Source organism: Canis aureus, chromosome 27, assembly GCF_053574225.1.
Source record: "Canis aureus isolate CA01 chromosome 27, VMU_Caureus_v.1.0, whole genome shotgun sequence".
NCBI classification, from domain to species: domain Eukaryota; kingdom Metazoa; phylum Chordata; class Mammalia; order Carnivora; family Canidae; genus Canis; species Canis aureus.
Window position 1 is genome coordinate 26,798,036 of NC_135637.1, and position 25,543 is coordinate 26,823,578.

The following is a 25,543-nucleotide window of genomic DNA, read 5'->3' on the forward strand; positions in this document are numbered from 1 at the left end:
GTTAAGCACTGGACTCTTGATTTTGCCTCACATCATGAGATCAAGCCCTGTGGTTGGGCTCTGGGCTCATTGTGGAGTCTACTTTAGATTCTCTCCCTCTCCCTTTGCCTCTGCCCCTCCCCTGGCTCAGCATGCATGCACATGTGGTCTCTCTCAATAAATAAATGAAATCTTAAAGAAGACAATTAAATAAATGACCATAAATCCTTCCCCATCAGTAATTATTTAAATATAAATGGATCAAATTCCCCAATCAAAAGATATAGCATAATTGAATGGATAAATTAAAGACAAAATAAAACAAAAAATAAGATCCAACAAGAGATTCACTTGAGATATAAGGACACAGACAGACCAAAAGTGAAAGGATGGAAAAATATATTTCATGAAAATGGTAACCAAAAGAGAGCAGATCTGGCTACACTTATATTAGACAAAATAGATTTTAAATAAAAAACTGTCATAAGAGACAAAGAAAGACATTATATAGTGATATTGGAGCAATTCATCAGGAAGATATGACAGTTACAAATATATATACACTTAACACCAAAGCACTCAAACATATGAAGGAAAATTGATGAAACTGATGAGAAAACCAGACAATAACATAAAAGTAGGGGACCTCAACATCCCACTTTCAATATTGGATGGAGTGACCAGATAGGAGATCAACAAAGAGACAGATGGCCTTGAATGACACAATGGACTAATTGAACCTAACAGACATACAGAAAACTTTATCAAAAAACAGCAGTTACACTTTCTTTTCAAGACCATATGGAACATATTTCATGATAAATCACAAAACAAGGCCACAAAACAAGTTTTAAAAAATTTAAGAAGACTGAAATTATACCAAGTATCATATCTGACCACAATGGAATGAACTAGAAATCAACAGCAAGGGGATCCCTAGGTGGCTCAGTGGTTTGGCACCTGCCTTCGGTCCAGGCATGATCCTGGAGTCCCGGGATCGAGTTCCACATCAGGCTCCCTGCATGGAGCCTGCTTCTCCCTCTGCCTCTCTCTGTGTGTGTCTATCATGAATAAATAAAGTCTTTAAAAAAAAAAGAAAGAAATCAACAGCAAAAGGAAAACTGGAAAATTCACAAATATGTGGAAATTAAACAAAAACATTTGAACAACCAATGGGTCAAAGAAAAATCACAAGGGAAATCAGAAAATATCCTGAAACAAATGAAAGCAAAAAAGGTAAAAAAATTGATAAATGATTAAATGATTACAAGAATGGTCAAATTCAAAAGAAAGAATATAAGATTTATAATATATTGATCTAGGTTTGAATCTCCAACTTTACCCCTTACCAGCCCTGTGGCCTTAAACATTTTAAGCTCTCAGCAATTCCATTTCCTAAACCATTTAAAATGGGATAATCATGGGCACCTGGCTGGCTTAGTTGGTGGAGTGTGTGACTTTTGGTCTTGGAGTTGGAGCCCCATATTGGGTGTAGAGATTACTTAAAATCTTTGAAAAAAAAATAAAATGGGATAATCATAATTCATAAAGCTGTTTTAGGATCAAATAAAATATTAAGTAGGACCTTATAATGTGGAAAGCTGGATATAACACTATTCTTTGCCCTCTGTTGCCTACATTGGCACTCACTGTTACCCTAGTTATTGCACTACTCAGGTGCTCCAGGTCATATGTTTCAGCTTTAAAACATCACTTCTGACCCACAAGGCCTGTTTTAATATGGTTGTTAAAGTTTATAATACAAAAAGGAGGACATAGAGCATTAAGCCTAGATTATAATATGTGATTAATTCCTGGTTTTGCATTACTATGTAGTCTGGTCAGGTCTATAACCTTTTAGTTAGGCCTCTCCTCATTAGTGAAATGGTAGAATCAATCTGTGCCTTGCCTATCTCTGCAGGTGGTTGTGCTGTCTGAGAACATTTATGGGAAAGCATGCTTAAAACATGATTATAATTGGGGTGACTGGGTGGCTTATTCAGTTGAGGGTCCAACTCTTAGCTTTGGTTCAGGTCATGACCTCAGGGTTGTGAGACTGAGCCCCACATCAGGATCAGATCTCAGCATGAAGTCTGCTTGTCCCTCTCCCTCTACTCCCCCCTCCTCCCTCATGTTTTCTCCCTCTGTCTCAAATAAATAAAATCTTTTAAAATTTTTTAACAAAATAATTTTTTAAAAACCCTAAAAATGATAGAAAATTTTGTAAAAAATATATCAGAAATACACCTAGTGCACAAGGATTAACTTTTTTTTTTTTTTTTTTTTTTAAGAGACAAGAGAAGTGGAGTAGAAGGAGAGACAGAATCCCAAGCAGGCTTCATGCCCAGGATGGAGCTCAATGCAGGGATTGATATCACAACCCTGAGATCATGACCTGAGCTGAAATCAAGAGTCAGATTCTTAACCAACTGTGTCACCCAGATGTGCCACCCCCCTTCACCCACTAACAAGGATTAACTTTAAATAGACATCTTCAAAGAGAATATAAGTTGGTTTCTTCAGTAAAGACCAGTGTCACTAAGAAGTTCAAAGACACAGTGACAGCATTACTGAGAATGTTTCATAAGACTAGTTTCTTATGATAAATAAATCTTAAAAAAATAAAATTATTTGAGAGACAAAGAGCACAAGTGAGGGGGTATTGAAATGGAAACAGAATCTTAAGCGGACTCCACACTGAGCACAGAGCCTAACGTGGGGCCAGATCTCAAAATCCTGAGATCAGGATCTGAAACAAAACCAAGAATTGGATGCCCAACCAACTCTACTACTCAGGTGCCCCTAATTTTACATTTCTTAACTGAGAAATCTTTTATATTTCTTACCCATTACCATTCTAAAACTTTAATACTCTCAGACTCCTAGATTACACTTAACCCTCTCACTCTGAAGAGATGAACTTTGTTTTTTTTTTTTTTTTTAAGAGATGAACTTTGAAAAAGAAAGAAAATTTTTATGTTCTCTCTTACCTGTCTTCTATCATTTGAACTCTATCTATACATCCCTAGGACCTTCCATAATGTCTCAAAGGATAAAGCCCCCCACCCCATTCCTATGTCAGATATTCCTGAACTAATTCTCTCCCTCTTCCTCTAGGACTTTATGCCACAAGTCACTCCCCAAACCATCCTATTGGCAGTCACTTTTGCCACAAGATTCTTCCCATTAACAAATATGTCTTATCCAACCTAATCATCCTTGAATGTTTTTTGGAAAAATTTTACTTGGTTAGGGAAAAGACAATGATTAAACCATATTTAGAAAGAAAACCAGTAGTGGGGTAGTTTAAATCAGAAAGATGGTGAACTATAAATGAATTGTTCAGTTTAGATGTTTTTTACAGTAATCAAGGTAAGAAATAACTGGGACCTGAGCTACAGAGGTGCCATAAGACTGAAAGGAGGGAATAATAATAATTTAAAAATGCAATTAAAATGGACAGACTTTGGCACATGACTGAATGTGGGACAGAGGGACAGAAGAATAAAATAAAATAGTTTTAGAGCAGAGATTTCTATAGTCACACATACCAAAGAATATAGATTTTATAGAATTAGTTTAGGAAAGTCACTAAATAAACAAGTAGTAACAACAAACTCTAATGGGAGGGGAGCTGGTTGCCACACTTAAAATGTCTACTTTTCACTCAAAATTGCAAGACATGAAAAGAAAAAAGCATTATAACCCTTATATACACACAAAGCAGTCAACAAAAACTGTTCCTGAGGAAGCCCAGGCATTGTACTAGACAGACTTTAAATCAGCTCATAAAATGGTTCAAAGAACTAAAGAAAACCATAAACTAAAGAACTAAAGGGAAGTATGAGAATATTTTCTTACCATATGGAGAATATCAATGAAGGGATAGAAATTTTATATACACACACATAGTCTCTCTCTCTCTCTCTCTCTCTCTCTCTCTCACACCCCAAATAGAATTCTGAAGTTAAAAAGTAAATAGCTGACATGAAAAGTTTACTAGAAGGCTCAACAGCATTTGAGCTGAGAGAAGAATCAATGAACATAAAAACATATCACTTGAGGTTATCTGGTCTGACCACCAAAAAAATAAATCAATAAACAGAACCTAAGAGTACTGTGGCACACTTAAAGTATACTAATATATGCATAATGGGAGTCCCAGAAGGGGAAGAAAAAGAGAAAAAAGTATTCAAAGAAATAATGGCTGAAAAAGTCTCAAATTTAATGACAAACATGACATCTACACATCCCAGAAGCTCAACAAATTCCAAAAAGGCTAGTTTCAAAGAGATCTATACTTAGACACCTCAAAATCAAACTACTGGTAGACAGAGACAAAGAGAGAATCTTTTTTAAAAAAAGATGTATTTATTTGTTCATGAGAGACAGACTGAGAGAGAGAGGCACAGACAGAGGGAAAAGCAGATTTCCCACAGGTAGCCCAATGCAGGACTCAATCCTGGATCCCGGGATCACGTCCTGAGCTGAAGGCAAGTGCCTAACCGCTGAGCCACCCAGGCATCCCACCTCACTTTCAATAATAAACAGAACTAGACAGAAGATCAACAAGGAAAAAGAAGACCCAAACAACGCTAGAAACTAACTAGATTTAAGAGATATCTAAAGAACACTCTGCTCAAAACAACACAACACACATTCTTCCCAAGGGCACATGGAACATTCTCCAGAATAGACAGTATGTTAGGTCATAACACAACTGTCAGTAAACTTAAAAGGATTGAAATTACAGGAAGTATGTCCTCTGACTATAACAGAATAAGAAATAAATAACCAAAAGGAAATATGAGAAATTCACAAATATGTGGTAATCACACACACTCCAGAATAACCAATAGGTCAAAGAAGAAATCACTAGGTAAATTAGGAAATATTTTGAGGTTAATGAAAATAAAAACACAATGTACCAAAATTTATGGGATGCAACTAAAAGCACAGAGGAAAATTTACAACTGTGCTATATTAAAAAGACCTCAAATCAGTGACTTAACCTTATACCTTAAGAAAATAGAAAAAGTGCAAACCAAACCTAAAGCAAGCAAAAGGAAGAAAATACATATTAGAGCAGAAATAAATGAAATAGCAGAAAACAATAGAAAAAAAATCAATGAAATAAAAAGTTGGTTCTTTGGGATGCCTGGGTGACTCAGCAGTTGAGCCTCTGCCTTTAGCTTAGTTCATGATCCTGAGGTCTGGGGATTGAGTCCTGCATCAGGCTCCCTGTGAGGAGCTTGCTTCTCATTCTGCCTATGTCTCTGCCTCTCTCTTTATGAATAAATTAAAATCTGACTGAGCCAGCCAGGCGCCCCCAAAGATTTTATTTTTAAGTAATCTACAATAAATTAAAATCTAAAAAAAAAAAAAAAAGTTGGTTCTTTGAAGAGATCTACAAAATTGACAAATCAATTAGGAAGACCAAGGAAAAAAAAGAGGTAAGACCAAATTACTAAAATTGAAATGAAAGAGGGATATTATTAGCAATCTTACAGAAAGAATCATAAGAAAAAAAATTTTAAAAAAGAATTATAAGATAATTTTATAAACAAATGTATGCCAGTAAATCAGATAACCTAAATGAAAAAAAAAATCTATTAAGACCCAAACTACTAAAACTGACCCAAGAAGAAAAAAGAAATCTGAATAGGCCTATAACAAGCAAAAAATTCAGAAAACTTCCCAAAAGAAAAGCTCAGAACCAGGTGGCTTCACTGGTGAAGTGTACTGAACACACAAAGAGGAGTTCACAAACTCTTACAAAAATATAAAAGAGGAGAGAACATTTCCTAGTATTTTTTAAAATTAAAAAAAAAAAAGGGGATCCCTGGGTGGCGCAGCGGTTTAGCGCCTGCCTTTGGCCCAGGGCGCGATCCTGGAGACCCGGGATCAAGTCCCACGTCGGGCTCCCGGTGCATGGAGCCTGCTTCTCCCTCTGCCTGTGTCTCTGCCTCTCTCTCTCTCTCTCACTGTGTGCCTATCATGAATAAATAAAATAAAATAAAAATTTAAAAAAAATTAAAAAAAAGAACATTACAGATTGATATTCCTTATGAAGATGAAAAAGTCCTTAAAATGTACTGACAACCTGAAACCAACAACATATAAGGATTATACATCATGGCCAAATGGAATTTACCCCAGGACTGCAAAGTTGTTTCAATATATGAAAATCAATCACTTTAATATACATCATATTAAAAACCTAAAAAACAAAAACTACATGATCATCTCAAGATACATATAAAAAGCATCTGACAAAACTCAACAATCTCTCATGATGAAAACATTCAAATAGAATAAAAGGAAATTTCATTAACCTGATAAAGGGCATCTATGGTAAACCCCAGTGAGCATTATACTTGATGGTGAAAGACTGGATGTGTTCCTCTAAGATCAAGGCAACACAAAGATGTCTACCCTTGACCATTCTATTTAGTACCAGAGGTGGGGTACCTGGGTGGCTTAGTTGGTTAAATTAAGTGTCTGTCTTCAGCTCAGGTCATGATCTCAGGGATCTGGGATTCAGCTCCGTGTGGGGTTCCCCACTCAGCAGAGAGTCTGCTTCTCCCTCTCCCTTTGCACCTCCCCCTGCCATGCTCAATATCTATCAAGTAAATAAATAAAATCTTTAAAAAACCTACCAACTAACAATAAAAATCAGTACTGGAGGCTACATCCAGGCATTACGCAAGCAAACAAAATAAAAGGCACCCAGATTAAGAATAAGCAAAATTATCTCTATTTGCAGATTATATAGTCTTTATGTAGAAAAGCCACAAAAAAATCTGAGAATTAATAAGCCAGTTCAGCATGGTTCCAGGACACAAGATGAATACATAAAAGCTAATTATATCTCTATACACTAGTAGTAAAAAATAGGCAAATAAAACTCAGAAAACAATTCCACTTATATTAACATTGTTATAAACTGAATTGTGTTTCCCCCAAATCATATATTAAAGTCCTAACCTCCAATCTATTTGGAGATGAGAACTTTAAGGAAATAATTAAGGTTAAATGAGGTCAAGGGTTAGGCTCTAATATAATAGGACTAGTGTACTTAAAAGAAAAAAAGAGACACTAGAGATTGACCTCTCTCTACACAGGCAAAGAGGAAAGGCCACATGAAGAAATAGAGAGAAGGTGGCCCTGATGGCACCTTGACCTTGGTCTTCTGGTCTTCAGAATTGCGAAAAAATACATTTCTGTTATTTAAACCACCCAGTCTGTGGTTCTTCTGTTATGGCAGCCCAAGCAGGTGAATAGAAGCATCAAAAAGAATAAAAAACCAAGGAATAAATTTAACCAAAGAAGTTCAAGACCTGTGCATCAAAAACTACTAACATCATTGAAAGAAACTGAAGATCTAAATAAGTGGAAAGATATCCTTGTTCATGGATTAAAATGTCAATATTCCTCAATCAACAGATTCAATGCAATCCCTATCAAAATCCCAGTTATCTTTTGTGCAGGAATTGACAATTGATCCTAAAATCAATGCAAGGAACCCAGAATAGTCAAAACAATCTTGAAAAAGAATGAAGTTGGAAGACTCACTCTTCCTTGATTTCAAAACTTATCACAAGGCTACAGTAATTAGGACAGTGTGGTAGTGGAAAAAGAGCAGATATATATATCAATGGAATGAACATGTGAGCACATATATAAACCCTCACAATTATGGTCAATTATTATTATTTTTTGTCAATTAATTTTTGACAAAGATGACAAGAAAATTCAATGAGAGACAGAATAGTCCTTTCAACAAATTATGCTTGGATAAGTGGATATGCACATACAAAAGAAATGAAGTTGGATTCCTACCTCACATTATATATGAAAATTAACTCAAAATAGGCTGAAGATATAAATATAAGTATAAAATTCTTAGTAAAAAGCACTGGCATAAATCTTCGTAACTTAGATGGAAATAATTTCTTACATAGGACAACAAAAGCAAAAAAAAAAAAAAAGGACAACAAAAGCACAGGCAACAAAAAAACAAATAAATCAAAACCTTTTGTGTGTTTAAGGACATCAAGAAACTGAAGACAACCCAGCGAATATAAGAAAATATTTCAAAATCATATATCTGATGAAAGACTTGTATCCAGAATATATAAAGAACATTTACAACTCTACAATAAAAAACACAAATAACCGAATTTTAAAGTGGGCATAGGATTAATGTTTCTCCAAAGAAGAAATACAAATGGCCACCAAGCACATGAAAAGATACTCACCACCATTAGTCATTAAAGAATTGTGAATAAAAACCACAATGGCATATCATTTCATATCCATTAGGGTAGCAATAGAAGAAAAAATGAGTTGGGGGAGGGGTGAGGGTGGAAATGACAAAGCAAGGATGTGAAGAAATCAGAATCCTCATACACTGCTGATGGGAATATAAAATGGTGCAGCTGCTTTGGAAACAGTTTGGCAGTTCCTCAAAATTTAAACACAATCCAGCAATTCCACTCCTGTGTGTATACACATGAATTGACTATAACACTATATTAGTTTCAGGTGGATAATATAGTGATTTGACATTTCTATATATTACAAAATGCTCACCATGGTAAGTATAATTACCATCTGTCACCATACAAAGTTATTATAATATTTTTGACTATATACTGTACTTTACATTCTTGTGACATATTTATTACTGGAAATTTCTACCTCTTAATCCTCTACTTACTTCACTTCACCCATTCCCCAACCCTCTTTCCCTCTGGCAACTACCAGTTTACTTTCTGTATTTATGAATCTGCTTCAATTTTGCTTTGTTTGTTTGTTTATTTATTTATTTATTTATAAATTCCACATGTAAGTGAAATCACACAATATTTGTCTTTCTTGGATTTATTTCACTTGGCATAATATTCTCTAGATTCATCCATGTTGTTGCAAATGGCAAGATTTTATTCTTTTGGTAGATGAGAGGGGATGATGGCAGCAGAATAGGAAGATCCTAGGCTCACCCTGTCCCACAAATACAATTAAGATAATGATGAAATCATCCAAAGTAGTCCAGAGATTGATTTGAAGACTGGGAAAACTCCACAACTAAAGGTAGAGAAGAGGCCACACTGAAGAAAGTGGAAAGTGCAGGGACATGGCTTGGGAGAGAAATGAACTGTGGCCACTGTGGTTGGGAGGGAGCTGTGGTTAATGAGAAGGGTGAGAGATAGACTAGCACACAGGGAAGTGCACAGGGAAAATAAATCCCCATAGCAATTGGCTTGCAAAGTGAGAGGGCCCAAATTTAGTGAGTGCTAAAGCCTTGGCTTAAAAGCTGGAGTTTGAAAGGTCAGTGTGCTTAGGTCTGGGAGAACTCAGAGGACATTGGGGCTGCTCTGGGAGAAAAGGCAGGGGAAACAGCCCACAGACATACAGCATACAAACAATGATCTGAAGAGCACTGGGGGCACAGAGAGGGGAGGTTAGTTGCTCACCTTGGAGCATGTCCTAAAGGCAGCATTCACAGAGAGACCCCTCTAGGAACAAAGGAACTGGCCAGTGTCATTTCCCTTCCCCTTCCCTTGGCATAAGCACAGGACCATCTATTGGATCCAGCACAGCAGACACAGCCTATCTAATTTGCTTGCAAGCCCCACACCTCCCATGCTCCAGAAGAACCACCCTTCCTAGTCACATTTGCCTCAGTCCCAGTGCAGGAATTCCCCTCCCCAAGAAATCCAGCCAAAACCCCTGCCAACACCATGTCTCTCGACCCTGGCAGTGGCAGTAGTGATGAGTCTCATTTCACAAGCAGACCAGGAGCATAGTTAGTTAAAAGATACTACACTCAGACCAGGGACCAAACACTGCCTACAACAGGCAAAGAGAGCCTCTGCAGATGACTGGCCTGAAGGATTAAGTGCCTAGGACACAACAGCAGAGCATGTGCAGCAGAGATCAGACACTCCTGGAAGTGCCCAAGTACTGGGGAATAGGAAAAACTACAGTGCAGAATCTCTTCTTCATAAAGCCATTATCCTCAAGAATAGAAGACGGAGCTGACTTTTCTAACACAGAAACAGGCATAAAGATTTAGATAAAATGAGAAGACAGAGGAATTTGTCCCAAATGAAACAGGACAAGGCCATGGCTAGAGATCTAAGTGAAACAAATATAAGTAACATGCCTGATGGAAAATTTAAAGCAATGATCACAAGGACACTCACTGTAGGTGAGAAAAGAATGGAGAATGTTAGTGAGACCACTAACACAGAGGTAAAGAATAACATAGCAAAGATAAGGAGCTCAATAAATGAAATGAGAAACATGATTGATGGAAGACTGGAAGAAGTAGAGAAACAAATTAATGACATAGAAGACACAGTAATGGAAAGCAATCAAGCTGAACAAAAGAGAGAAAAAAGAATTATGCAAAACAAGAATAGACTTAGGGAACTCAATGACTCCATCAAACATAATAACATTCAAATTATAGAAGTCCCAGAAGAAGAGAGAGAAAAGGAGTAGAAAATTTATTTGAAGAAACAATAACTGAAAATGTCCCTAATTTGGGGGAAGAAACAGATATCCAGGGGGCACTTGGGTAGCTCACTGGTTGAGCATCTGCCTTTGGCTCCTGTCATGATCCTGAGGTCCTGGGATCAAGTCTCATACCAGGCTCCCCAGAGGATGCTTTCTTCTTCCACTGCCTATGGCTCTGCCTCTTTGTGTCTCTCATGAATAAATAAATAATATCTTAAAAAAAAAAGCAATAAAAGAAACAGATATCCAGATTCAGGAGGAATAGAGAACCTCCAACAAAATGAAAAGCAAATCCAAACCAAAACATATCATAATTAAAACATTTGTTTTTCTAAAGATTTTATTTATTTATTCATGACAGACAGAGAAAGACAGAGAGGCAGAGACACAGGCAAGGGGAGAAGCAGGCTCCATACATGTAGGGAGCCCAACGTGGGACTCGATCCCAGGTCTCCAGGATCATACCCCAAGCCGAAGGCAGCACTAAACCGCTGAGCCACCAGGGCTGCCCAACATATCATAATTAAAATGGCAAAATATAGTGATAAAGAAAAAACAGTAAAAGCAGCAAGAGAAAAGAGGACCGTTACATACAAAGGAACCTCCATAAGGCCATCAATGGATTTTTCAGCAGAAGCTTCCCAAGCCATAAAGGTGTGGTATGATAAATTCAAAGTGCTGAAAGGGAGAAACATGCAGCCAAGAATACTCTATCCAGCAAGGCTATCATTTAGAATAGAAGGAGAGATAAAGGATTTCCCAGACAAAAACTAAAGGAGTTCATGATCACTAAACCAGCTCTGTAAGAAATATTAAAGAGGATGCTCTGAGTAGAAAGACCAAAAATGACAGTATGAGGGTAGGAAACACAAAAGTAGTAAAAAGAAATATTTTTGTAAAAAAAATCACTCAAAGAACTCACAAAATAAAAGGATGTAAAATGGAACATAATATATCTAAAATGTGAGGACAGGAGTGAAGAATAGGTTCAAACTTAAACGACTATCAACTTAATACAGACTACTAGATGCAAAAGATATATACAAACCTAATGGTAACCACAAATCAAAAACCACTAAAAAATATGCAAAGAATTAAGAGAAAGAAATGTAAATAGATCACTAAAGAAAACCAGCAACCATAAAAAAGAGTTATGAGAGAATCAGAGAACATCTTTAGAAACAACTACAAATCAAGTAATAAAATGGCAGTAAATACATATCTATTAACAATTACTTTTTTTTTTTTTTTTTTTTTTTTTTTTATGATAATCACAGAGAGAGAGAGAGAGGCAGAGACACAGGCAGAGGGAGAAGCAGCCTCCATGCACCGGGAGCCCGACGTGGGATTCGATCCCAGGTCTCCAGGATTACGCCCTGGGCCAAAGGCAGGCGCCAAACCGCTGCGCCACCCAGGGATCCCTCAACAATTACTTTGAATGTAAATGAGCTAAATATTCCAATCAAAAGACACAGAGCAACAGAATAGATTAAAAAAAAGAAAGAAAAACAAGACCCATCTATATGCTGCCTACAAGAGACTCATTGTAAACCTAAAGATACCGGCAGATTGAAAGTAAAGGGAATGGAGAAACATTTATCACACAAATGAATGTCAAAAGAAAGCTGGAGTAGCAATACTTATATTGGACAAAGTAGACTTTAAAACAAACACTGTAAAAAAAAAAACAACACTGTAACAAAAGATGAAAAAGGGCACTATGTCATAAGTAAGGGGACAATCCAACAAGAAGATATAACAATTATAAATATTTATGCACCCAATGTGGGAGCACTCAAATACATGAAATAATTCATAACAAACATAAAGGAACTAACTGATAATAATACAGCAATAGTAGAGAACTTTAATACCCCCACATACATCAATAGGCAGATCATCTAAACAGAAAATCAACAAGAAAACAATAGCTTTGAATGACACACTAGACCAGATAGATTTAACAGATATATTTGGAATTTTCCATCCTAAAACACCAGAATACACATTCTTTTCAAGTACACACAAAACATTTCTAGAAAAGATCACATATTAGGCCACAAAACAGGCCTCAACAAATTCAAAAACACTGAAGTCATATCATACATCTTTTCTGACTAAATACAATGAAACTAGAAGTCAACCACAAGAAAAAAATCTAGAGCTTTTCATAATATTCTTTTATTGTTTGTATGGGGGTTAAATAGTATGCTACTAAACAACTAATGAGTCATCCAGGAAATAAATACATGGATGTTAATTAACATGCTACTAAACAACTAATGGGTCACCCAGGAAATTAAAAAGGAAATAACAAGTACATGGAAACAAATAAAAGTGAAAACACAACAGTTCAGAAGCTGTGGGACACAACAAAATAGGTTCTAATACAGGACTAACTCAGGAAGTAAAAAAAAATCTCAAATAAACAATGTAACCTTATACCTAAAGGAGCCAGAAAAGAAAAGCATATAAAACCAACAGAAGGAAGAACATAATAAATCAGAGCAAAAATACATGATATAGAAACTAAAAATACACTAAAAATACAATGAAACCAGGAGCTGGTTCTTCCGAAAAACCAAATAAATAAAATTGATAAACCTCTAGGCAGACTTACCAAGAAAAAGAAGAGGAAGGACCCAAATAAATAAAATCACAAACAAGAGAGGAGAAATAATAGCATACTCCACAGAAATACAAACAATTTTAAGAGAATATTATGAAAAGCTATATGCCAACAAACTGGACAACCCAGAAGAAATTGAAAATTCCTAGAAGGAATGTCTGGGTGGCTTAGTGGTTGAGCATCTGCCTTTGGCTCAGGGCATGATCCCGGAGTTGAGGGATCAAGTCCCGAATCGGGGTCCCTGTGAGGAGCCTGCCTCTCCCTCTGCCTGTGTCTCTGCCTCTCTTTCTATGTCTCTTATGAATAAATAAATTCCTAGAAACATACCAAAACCTAGGTAGTAAGGAATAGAAAATTTGAACAGACTGATTACCGGCAAAAAAAAAAAGCTAACTTACTTACTTTCTCTTTCTTTCTTTCTTTCTTTCTTTCTTTCTTTCTTTCTTTCTCTCTTTCTTTCTCTCTTTCTTTCTCTCTTTCTTTCTCTCTTTCTTTCTCTCTTTCTTTCTCTCTCTCTTTCTCTCCTCTTTCTCTCTCTCTCTCTTTCTCTCCTCTTTCTCTCTCTCTTTCTCTCTTTCTTTCTTTCTTTCTTTCTTTCTTTCTTTCTTTCTTTCTTTCAATGAGAGACACAGAGAGAGGCAGAGACATAGGCAGGGGGAGAAGCAGGCTCCCAAAGCAGGACTTGATCCCGGGACATCCCGGGATCACACCCTGAACACTCAACCACTGAGCCACCCAGGCTCAGTGAAAGAAACTGAGTCAATAATTTAAAAAACTCCCAGCAAACAAAAGTCCAGGACCAGACGGTTTCACAAGTTAATTCTACCAAACATTTAAAGAAGAGTTAATATCTATGCTTCTCAAATAATCCCAAAAAATAGAAAAGGAAGGAAAACTTCCATATTCATTTTATGAAGCCAGCATTACCCTGATAACAAAACCAGATAAAGAGACCATAAAGAGAACACAGGCCAATATCTCTGATGGACAGAGATGCAAAATTCCTCAACAAAATATTAGCAAGCCAAATCCAACAATACATTTAAAAAAATCATTCAAAAGAAGAAGAAAAAGCATTCACCACAATCAAGTGGGATTTATTCCTGGATTACAAGGGTGGTTCAATATTCACAAATTAATCAATATGATACACCACATCAATAAGAGAAAGAATAAGGACCATATGATATTTCAATAGATACAGAAAAAGCATTTGACAAAGTATAAGATCCATTCATGATAAAAATCCTCACCAAAGTAGATTTAGAAAGTACATACCTCAACATAATAAAAGCCATATATGAAAAACATACAGATAACATTATTTTTAATAGGGAAAAACTAAGAGTCTTTCCCTGAAGGTGAGGAACAAAGCAAGATGTCCACTCTCACTTTTATTCATCATAGTACTGAAAGTCCTAACCTCAGCAATTAGACAACAAAAAGAAATAAAAGGTATCCAAATCAGTAAGAGAGAAGTAAAACTTTCACTATTTGTAGATGACATGATACCATACATAAAAACCCAAAAGACTCCACCAAAAAATTGCTAGAACTGATACACAAATCCAGTAAAGTCAAGGATACAAAATTAATGTACAGAAATCTGTTGCATTTCTATATCCCAATAATGAAGCAGCAGAAAGAGAAATTAAGGACTCAATCTCATTTACAATTGCACCAAAAATAATAAGATACCTAGGAATAAATCTAACCAAAGAGGTGAAAGACCTGTACTCTGAAAAGTATAAAACACTGATGAAAGAGATTGAAGACAACAAAGAAATGGAAAGACATTCCATGCTCATGGATTAGAAGAAATAGTTAAAGTGTCATACTACCCAAAGCAATCAACAGATTTAATGAAATTCCTATCAAATTACAAACAGCATTTTTCATAGAACTAAAACAAAAAAAATCCCAAAGTTTGTATGGAACCACAAAAGACCCCAAATAGCCAAAGCAATTTTAAAAATAAAAGCAAAGCTAGAGGCATCACAATTCTAGACTTCAAGTTATATTACAAAGGTATAGTAATCAAAACAATATGGTACGGTATACAGACACATAGGTCAATGGAACAAAACAGAAAAATCCAGAAATAAACCCATAATTATATGGTCAATTAATCTTTGACAAAGCAGGAAGCAATATCCAATGGAAAAAAAGATGGTCTCTTCAACAAATAGTGTTGGGAAAACTGGAAGACAACATGCAAAAGAATGTTGCTTTCTTATCTCACACACAAAAGTAAATTCAAAATGGATTAAAGACCTAAATGTGAGACCTGAAACCATAAAAATCCTAGAAAAGAGCACAGGCGGTAATTTCTGTGAAATCTGCCATAGTAACTTTTTTCTAGATAGGCCTGCAAAGGGAAACAAAAGCAAAAATAAACTACTAGGATTATAACAAAATATAAAGGTTCTGCACATCGAAGAAAACAATCAACAAAACTAAAAAGCAACCTACAGGGGAACCTGGGTGGCTCGGTCGATTGAGCAGCTGACTCTTGATTCTAGCTCATGTTATGATCTCAGCTCCAAGCTCAGCAAGGAGCCTGCTTGAGATTCTCTCCCTCTGCCCCTCCCCTTGCTTTTGTGCTCTCTCTCTAAAATAAATAAATAAACCTTAAATTAAACAAAAGGCAACATATAGAATGGGAGAAGATATTTGCAAACAACATATCTGATAAAGGGTTAGAATCCAAAATATATAAAGAACTAAAACTCAATACCCAAAAAACAATTAATCCAATTTAAAAATGGGCGGAAGACATGAACAAACATGGTGCCAAAGAAGACATCTAGATGGTCAAAAAATACATGAAAAGATGTTCATCATAATTTCCCATCAGGGAAATGCAAATCAAAACTACGATATCACCTCACACCTGTCAGAATGGATAAAATCAACAACACAAGAAACAACAGATGTTGGAAAGGATGTGGAGAAAAACGAACCCTTTTACACTCTTGGTGGGAATGCAAACTGGTGCAGCTACAGTGGAAAACATTATGGAGGGTCCTCAAAAGTTAAAAATAGAACTACCCTATCATCCAGCAATTGCACAATTGAGTATTTGCCAAAAACAAAACAAAACAAAAAACAAACAAAAAAAACCCCACTAATTAAAAGAATACATACACTTTTGTTTATTGCAGCATTATTTACAAACTATGGGAGTAATCCAAATGTCCATTGATAGATGAACAGATAAAGATGTGGTATATGTATACAATGGAATATTTTTTTTCCTACTCTTCTACCTTTATTTTTTTTATTGGAGTTCAATTTGCCAACATATAGCATATCACCCAGTGCTCATCCCATCAAGTGCCCCCCTCAGTGCCCGTCACCCAGTCACCCCAACCCCCCGCCCACATCCCTTTCCACTACCCCTTGTTCATTTCCCAGAGTTAGGAGTCTCTCATGTTCTGTCATCCTCACTGATATTTTCACTCATTTTCTCTCCTTTCTCCTTTATTCCCTTTCACTATTTTTTATATTTCCCAAATGAATGAGACCATATAATGTTTGTCCTTCTCCGTTTGACTTATTTCACTCAGCATAATACCCTCCAGTTCCATCCACGTTGAAGCAAATGGTGGGTATTTGTTGTTTCTAATGGCTGAGTAATATGATGGAATATTATTCAGTCATAAGAAAGAATGAAATCTTGCCATTTGCAACCACGTGGATGAAGCTAGAGAGTATAATGCTAATAAGTCAGTCAGAGAAAGACAAATACCACATGATTTCACTCATTTGTGAAATTTAAGAAACAAAACAAATGAGCAAAGGGGGAAAAAGAGAGAAAGAAAGAGAGAAACCATGAAACAGATTCTTAACTACAGAGAACAAACATGGTTACCAGAGGGAAGGTGGGGTCATAGGTGAAATAGGTGACGGAGATTAAGGAGTTCACTTGTCGTGATGAGCACTGGGTAATTAAAATGAAAACTCTAGGGATCCCTGGGTGGCTCAGCGGTTTAGCACCTGCCTTTGGCCCAGGGCATGATCCTGGAGTCCCAGGATCAAGTCCTGCGTCGGGCTCCCGGCATGGAGCCTGCTTCTCCCTCCTCCTGTGTCTCTTCCTCTCTCTCTCTGTGTCTATCATGAATAAATAAATAAATAAATCTTTTAAAAAAATGAAAACTCTATTTTTTAAAAATGATTTTATTTGAGAGAACGTGCAAGAGAGCCCATGAGCAGGGGGTGGGAAGGGGCATAGAGACAGGGACAGGCAGATTCCCTGCTGAGCAGGGAGCCTGACATAGGGCTTGATCCCAGGACCCTGGGATCATGACCTGAGCCAAAGGCGGACACTTAACTGAATGAGCTACCCAGGTGCCGCTAAAATAAAAACTTTTTTAAAAGTATTTTTTTATTCTTTTTTCCAGATCCTTACCAACACTTATTGACTTGTCTTTTTGATAATCACCACTCTGACCCATGTGAGGTGATATTTCATTATGATTTAGATTTGCATTTCCCTGATGAATGGAGATGTTGAGCATCTTTTCATGTGTCTCATGGCCACCTGTATATTTTCTTTGGGAAAATGTATATTCAGGAGGATTATTCTTAATAGCCAGAAAGTGGTAACAAGTCAAATGTCCATCAACTGATAAATAGGTAAATAAATAGGTAAATAAATACAATGGAGTATTATTCAGTAATAAAAAAAAATGAAGTACTGATACGTGTTATAACATGAATATCATATTTTAACTTTTATACTAGATGAAAGAAGCCAGACACAAAAAGCTATATATTATGTGATTCTATTTATGTGAAATATCCAGAATAGTCAAATCCAGAGAGGAAAAAAGTAGATTAACAGTTGACAGAGTTTGAGGAGGGAGAAATGGGGAGTGACTGCTGAGCATGGGGTTTCTTCTTGAGGTGATAAAAATATTCTGGAATTAGTGGTGATGATTATATCACTTTATACTAAAAACCACTGATCTGTACACTTTAAAGTGATGAATTTTATGTATATGTAAATAAAATGCACATTTAAAAAAAGAGGATGCTTTCCTGTATATATACTATATTTGATTAAAAATTTTAAAAAATATAATGATTTCAAATACTAACAACAAAAATAGGAAATTTGCAATGCATCTTTTGAAAGATCAACTCCATTATGCATAATTTGAACACATCCAGTATATCACTAGGATATTTGGGATTTTTCTCGACAACATACGTGCATTCATTCAATGTGTGTTTACTGAACATGTCCTATGTCCAGGCAGTCTTCAACAAATAAAGAGGGAGAGATGTCTGCAGATTATTGATAAGGTTATATTTTGAATTCTCCCAATGCACCTTACTATAGTAAATCTTTCTGTGCTGTGCACTAATGTGACCAATGTTAATGTAGTCCCTGGCACATTTGAAAATATGGCTTTCACAGCAATCTGGCTTTCTGGAATAGTTTCCTTAGGTGTAAGTCATAGAAAATCTCTATCTAAATGATGTCTTCTCGAAATTCTTTCTCCTTTCGATCTTTAAAAGCTAAGTAGGTGGGTGTCTGGGTGGCTTAGTTGGTTAAGCATCTGCCTTTGGCTCAGGTCATGATCCCAGGGTCCTGAGATTGAGCCCTGCATTGGGCTTCCTGCTCAAATGGGAGTCAGCTTCTCCTTCTCCCTCTGCCTGCTGCTCCCCCTGCTTGTGTGAACGCTCTCCCTTTCTGTGTCAAATGAATAAATAATATACATATATACATATATATTTTAAAGTTAAAAAAAAGCCAGGTAGGTAATTTTCCTATAATACCTTATTTACTTTCCAGTTGTTAAACCTTTTTCTTGGCAGAAAGGAATTGCTTTTTGTTTCTTTAATGAGGGAGATGTTAGAAGAGCCTGCCCTGGGTGCACCTGGCTAGCTCAGTCAAGTTAGTAAAGCATGTGACTCTTGATCTCAGAGTCATGAGTTTGAGCCCCATGTTGGGTGTAGTGATTACTTTAAAAATAAATAAATGATAAGTAAATAATTATTTTTAAAAAAATAGAAGCCTGCCTCAGATGCCTTATATTTGCATTCACTTTGCACTAAGATTATAAGTCTTCTGAATCTTAAATTAAGGATCTTCTCAACCAGAGGTCATTAATAATTACACATTTCATTTATCAGTGGGTTGGTATAAACTAAAGGAAGAAAAAAAGTCTCTCATAGGGCTGAGACTGCACTGGGGTCTCATAGGAGTTCTAAACAATGTTTTTTTGGTTACTGTCATTTTCCAAGCATCGAAATGTGTAGAAAGTAAAGGGCTTCAACATATAGGCTGTCAGTACTGTGGTAAATTTTGAACATCACCTCATCTCAGATCTCTGTGCAGATGTACCATTGCTAAATCATGGAAAGATAGTCTAAAATCTATTTCATTTGAAACCTTTTCTATTAAATGATAAACATTAGGAGGCATAACATCATTTTACAGGTCACCAAAACTTCAGAGTCAGCAGAAAAGAGAACCAAGTATCCAAATGAAAATTTCTATAACGTTTCAGAATTATTACCTTCCTTGACATCATGTCTTAGGGCACTCAAGCAGGCAGGAGCCTGTCACTTACAGCCCCTGTCATTTTCTGTTCCAGTTCATTAAACCATGCTTTCCCCAGAAATGCACAATCCACATGATTCTTCTGCTAGTCAGAAAAGATCAAAAGATGCAGAAATCGATATGCAACTCTGAATGGGCAGGAAGGCCATAATAAATTGCCACCTACACATGGAATTATATTTTGTAGAATGACAGTGTGTGGGCAGAAGCAGCACAAGCTTATGTTAAGACCTTATAGTTGGGCTTATTTTATATTGACAGGCTTACTGCATACTGACTGGCTTCTCTTTGGCTGCCAAAAAATGAATCACATTCAAAAGCTAAAGCCCAGTCAGCGATCCTTTCTCTTTGCCTTTCTCTCTAAAGATTACCCTAAATAGGTAATAGAGACTGGGTGGCTCAGTTCCTTGAGCACCTGATTCTTGGTTTCGGCTAGGGCCATGATCTCAGGGTCTTGAGATCAAGCCCTGCGTGGGCTCTGCACTCAGCAGAGCTGGAGATTCTCTCTCTCTCCCTCTCCCTGTTGTGTCCCTCCTCCAACCCCATTCCTCCACCCCCAGGTGCATGCACACAGGATCTCTCTCAAATAAATAAACAAATCTTTAAAAAAATTAATTTAAAAATAAAAAATAATTACACTAATTAATTACCCTAATATAGCCAGTTTCACATAGAGGCCTGATTCAAAACATCAGTTTTCTAAATCATTTTGTCTCTCTTCTGAGTGATACTTAAGATTCTAGGATTCCAGAATCACATTCATAAACATACTTATCAATACCACTGCTTCCCCCCTCCCCCAAATATGTCACATGGTTAGTACATGCCCCAGTCAAAACCAGAATAAAATAACACTCTAATGTGGAAATGACAGCTTGAAATAATGCAACTGGCACTCTCCTCTTAACCATGAATGAGAGACATTTGGGATTGCTAAGACAACATTTAGCTTTCAGAAGCATGCTGCTACCAGGAATGGAAAGAAAGGATCTTACACCTTCTTTTTTCCCTAGTTCTAAAGTGGTGGGCAAAATGCCTACTTCTATTGGTTTGAAGTTGTCTAGCCACTGCCAGAGAATGAGCAAAGCAAATTATATACACATGCTCTCCTCCTAAAATGCTACCTCCTTTGTGAAGCTGTCTTGATTCATTATTTAGAATTTATATGGGATGCCTGGGTGGCTCAGTGGTTGAGAAGTTGCCTTTGACTTGGGGCGTGATCCCGGGGTTCCAGGATCGAGTCCCACATCAGGCTTCCCTTCCTGCATGGAGCCAGTTTCTCCTTCTGTCTATGTCTCTGTGTCTCTCATGAAAAAATAAATAAAATCTTAAAAAAAAAAAAAGAATTCATAGCTTCCTTCTCTATGTTCTATCTTATAATTTATACCTCCATTAATATTTGCATTAATATTTTCTATGAGTAATGTGTTTACTCTTACTAAACTGTAAACTTCCACAGCTCGGAGACCAAATTATTCTCTCTCTGGTCCCCAAAATGCCAAGCAGAGTGCTTTAGAAACGGCAGGTGCAAAATAAATGCTTGATGAATAAATATGGTGGTGTTAGCTTTATGATGTCTAGAAGTTATGATTTTAAGAGTTCTAATAAAAGTTGAAGATAGGGTAAAGAAGCCACCCTTCTTTTCTCTGTATTTGTTTTTTTTTTTTCTTTTCTCTGTATTTGTATCATGACTGTGTACACTAAAGATGGAAATGCATCTAGAGATGTTCTCTTGAAAATATATATTATAGGGGCACCTGGGTGGCTCAGTGGTTGAGCATCTGCTTTGGCTCAGATCGTGATCCCAGGGTCCTGGGATTGAGTTCTGCATCAGGCTCCCTGTAGGGAGCCTGCTTCTCCCTCTGCCTATGTCTCTGCTTCTCTCTTGGTGTCTCTCATGAATAAATAAACAAAATCTTTTTTTAAAAAAATACATTTTATATTCGATATGTCTATTTTTGGCAACCTTTGAGTAAACCATCTTTCGGAGAAGACTTCCAAGCTTAAACTGAACTTGATGGGGAAAATTCCAGTCAGACAAATGGTTATCTACTTCCCGTGATAAAGAGTGGTGTTAGATGTTGCAGAAAAAAACTGCAAAATCTTAACAGCTGAGAGCATGATGCTGCAAGGCTCTACTAACCAGGTGCTGCCTAATATGAATTGATCTAGAAGAGAAAAAGAAGGAACCCTGAATTTAACTGAGAAGGAAAAATGGTCTTTAGTTCTCAAAAAAACAAGAGTTTAACTAGAGACTGATTAATGAGGAGTGGCAACTATTACAAGTACACAGTGTAAAAGGAAACATGTGTCTAAAGAGAGAAAGGTAATGAAAGGCACCTAAATAAAAGTCCCCTCCCCCACTCTATTTTAATTTGTTTTGCATGCTATTTTACTACTGGATACAGGGTTTGGTCAAACTTTAACAACTGCTTATTTGGAAATTTCTACACAATGATCAATTTCTCCCACTATGTACATCTTTTCCATCCAAAACAAATAGGATACTTTGCTCTGACAGGGACAATTTCCAGTCTCTTATTGAAAGGTACAAGGAAAGATGGGTAATTGTTTGAATATCTTACAGAACTTTTGAGTTCTTTAGGTCATAATCCCTTGAGGTAGATTTAATCAAAAGATGAAAAGTACAAGCTCAAAAGCTTTTAGTTGACAAGAAACAAGTCTTTGGCTTCGGATTTTTGTATTTGAGTTGTAAATCAGCTTCACAGAAAAGTAATCAGAAACTACACTGGTCAGAGATTGGAAAGAAGCATTGAAATGAAAGGTGTGAGACCATGGGTTGTACTTGTGACCTGGTCTCTTAACAAGTGTGGTGATCTTGCATGAATTACTTAAAACTCTCATCTGTAAAGTAAGGGAATAGACTGATATTTTCTAAAGCCCCAGTGGCGCTATCGATTTTTAATCGTCTAATATCGTTCCTTAAGTCATAGATTGGTTCATTCAACTATATGAATACCTTCAATGAACATAATAAAGGACAGTTTCTGCCCTCAAGGAGTGTATAAGTCATGGGAAAAGTGAAGTCTCTACCCATAGCTTCTAGGTGCTCATTCATCCATTCAAATTCTAAACAAAGGTCACAAGGAGCTCAACAAGAATGAGAATGGAAAGGAGAAGGAGAAACTCCACAAAAGCTCTTAGAGGAAAAAAAGAGTATTGTCTCAGTCCACCAAGGTTTATTGAGTGATCCCTGTCTGCTAGGCACTGTGTTGTGTGTTGAGCTATAGGGATCCTGGAGTGACCCAGACAGATCAGGCCTCTAATAAAGCTTACTTGCATTCTCCGTGGTGAAGAAAAACAGATTAAGAAATAAATGAAATCCAGATTGTGATAAATTTTAGTAAGGAAACAATGGTAATGAGAGACAATAACTGTGTGTGTGTGTGTGGGGGGGTGAGATGAACTTTCATTAGCATAAGGTAGAGGAAGAAGGCTCTTTGGAGACAGTGAAGCTGAGACGAGGGCAGATGAGAATGACAGAACAGACGGACTAGTGGACCCTCCATTGGGAAGTGGGTAAATACTGACGCCGAAAGGGCTGGAGCAGAGAGACCATCTGCCAGGCTGGAGCTTACAGAGCAATTTCTTCTGGAAAGTTCAGGATTAAAGTAGTTCTCAACCAAGGGTGGTTTTGTCCCTCAGGGGACACTTGACTACATCTGGAGACATTCTGGGTTGTCACAAATTGGCAGGGAGAAGAATGACCGCGGAGGTTTAGAAACCCTGCACTAAAAAACTATCGCAGCCCAATTCATGGTTTTAGTCATTTCATTATGTTATTAACTCATGTTTTTACCAGCTTGGATCTTTTTTTCCTTTACTGCAGAAACAGAAAGTAAAAACAGGTGTCCAGAGGCCCCATGCTTCATCCACTCCCAAAGAAATCCCATCGCAGAGGTTCAAGGGGGACTCCACGAACCTTCGAGAAACTCCACAAGGCAGTGGAATACGTCTGAACGCGCGACGACAAATCGATGTTGAAAATAACGCAAAGTTGGATCGATCGATGCCAGGGAAGAAGTGGAGATGCCTCAAGGGGTGACACCTCTGTCTCTGGACCGCTAGCTCCTGCTGCCGGCTTCCGCGAGGACACCCGTACGCCAAGCACCTAGGCTCTAGAGGCTTCTCCCCGACACCGCCCTAAGCTGGTCTCACGCCTCTCTGTCCTGGTCCCCGTCCAGGCTCGCATTCACCCCGCGGTCCTTCCGGCTCTAACCCGGCCCCGCCCCATTGACCCCAGGTCCCTCTGGGCCGGCCAGGACCTCCGCGCCGCCGCCTCACCTGGGACAGCAGGCGTCTCCTCAGCGAGCCCCACGGGAGACTGTCCTCGACGTACCGGTTGCCCAGGTGCAGCGGCCCCGCGCGGAAGGCCCCGTCGGGGTCCGTGGGCGGCGCCGCGAGCCCAGGGCGGGTCCCTCAGGCCCGGGAGCGCGGGGCCAGCCCTCAGAAGGGCAAGAAAGTCGGCAGCAGGGACACGGCGCCGGCGACGGGAGGCTGCGTGGCCTGAGAACCAGCGCGAAGGAGGCCCGCCCCAGAGGACGCCGGCGCTGAGGGGGCAGAGCCTGTCAGGGGTCGGTTAGCGGCCGCTCACCCCTTTTTGCATATTCATGAAGCCGAACGAGGCAGACCGCCCAGGCAAGCCTTGGAGAGATCATGCATTATTCATGAGGCAGCGTCTCGCCCCGCCCTCAAAGGACCTTATTGACTATTCATAAGCCTAAGCGGGTTTGGGCCGGAAACGGCCGTTGGGTACTCACGCTCCTGAGAGAGGCGTCGACAGCTGAAGTGAGGGCTGTCCAGACGCAAGGTTTCCGGAGAAAGACAGTGCTTGAGCATCGTCAGTTTTCCTAAGGTTAGGTTAAATTTTTTTTTCCCTTTCCTTTTCTTTTTCCTTGAGGCTTTAAGTTTGATTTGAAGGTATTCCGCAGAGGCCCGAGGTTCTCTGAGGAGAAGCGGGAAGGCTGGCACTGAGGAAGAAGACTAAGGGAAGCTTCTAGATTAACACCCCACCCTTCCCTCTACTCTCACCCTCAGCGCTCGAGGTTTGAAAAATTTCACGTACAGGAAGGGAGGACGAAAAAAAAAAGAGTGGGGAGAATTTTTCTGCGAACACCCGCATTCCCGCTATCAAGGTAGCTCTTGAATTCAGATTTCAATGGGAAAGAAGCAATGAGTCTTGGTGAGGAAGCAGCAGCGGTAGTTAGCGAGTGGCCCAGCACTGGGGTCAGGCCAACGACGTCTGTGCATTGCTGGGGGTTGGGAATGGAGCTTTGGGGTGACGTTGGGTAGGCCAGGTTTTCGCCAGCCATGGAGGTGTTGCACCAGGATCCATGCGTGGCGCAGAGCAAGAGGTGACAGAGGTGGGGATGGGTCCCCACGGAGTCATCTTGGCTCCTTTGCCACCTTTTCCAGGACGTGCCCTTTAATCTCTGTGGACTTTAGGTCCCCGAACAGTACAAGGGCGAAAGTGTCTTGAAACGCAAGATTAGCCAATCACCGACATGTGTTCAGATGTGCAGAGCATGGGACGGAGTGTTTTCACTTCACTTGGCTGGTGAAAACAAAGATAAAGTTCGGTCCTTGTCCCTAAAAGAGTTTTTTATTTAATTAGGCTGATAGTCTCATATCTCCCCCATTGGATCATCAATCTCTTGAGATGTGAGTGATATTTTACATCTTTGCAATCCTACATGATGTCTGGTACATTGTAGTCACCCAGTAAATTTTGAATGAATGAATAATTGAGGTAGCCCGAAGAAGATATTAAAAAACCAAAAGAGCATGAACAAATATCCGATTAATATAGTGGA

At 38.2% G+C, this 25,543-nt stretch overlaps 1 protein-coding gene and 1 long non-coding RNA gene across 12 annotated transcripts in view; one reads left to right on the top strand and one right to left on the bottom strand.

Annotated features, from left to right (window-relative positions):
* The window catches only part of LOC144299028 (uncharacterized), a 66,808-nt gene that overhangs the window by 37,131 nt on the left and 4,134 nt on the right, over nucleotides 1-25,543 (bottom strand). The window contains exon 1 of one of the 6 annotated variants that reach the window (XR_013365848.1): nucleotides 24,015-24,430. The exons of 2 other annotated variants lie outside the window; for them this stretch is intronic. This is a non-coding gene — a long non-coding RNA (uncharacterized LOC144299028). Of the gene's footprint in view, nucleotides 1-24,014; nucleotides 24,431-25,543 lie in introns of those variants that run through there. 3 more of the 6 variants (XR_013365847.1, XR_013365843.1, XR_013365844.1) reach the window with 3 other exon arrangements.
* HORMAD2 (HORMA domain containing 2) overlaps nucleotides 24,188-25,543 on the top strand; it is an 89,298-nt gene continuing 87,942 nt past the window's right edge. For 2 of the 6 annotated variants that reach the window (XR_013365842.1, XM_077874292.1), the window contains exon 1: nucleotides 24,191-24,585. The gene's annotated coding sequence lies outside the window, so the exon portion shown is untranslated. Of the gene's footprint in view, nucleotides 24,586-24,767; nucleotides 24,866-25,543 lie in introns of those variants that run through there. The other 4 variants (XM_077874293.1, XM_077874297.1, XM_077874294.1 and 1 more) reach the window with 4 other exon arrangements.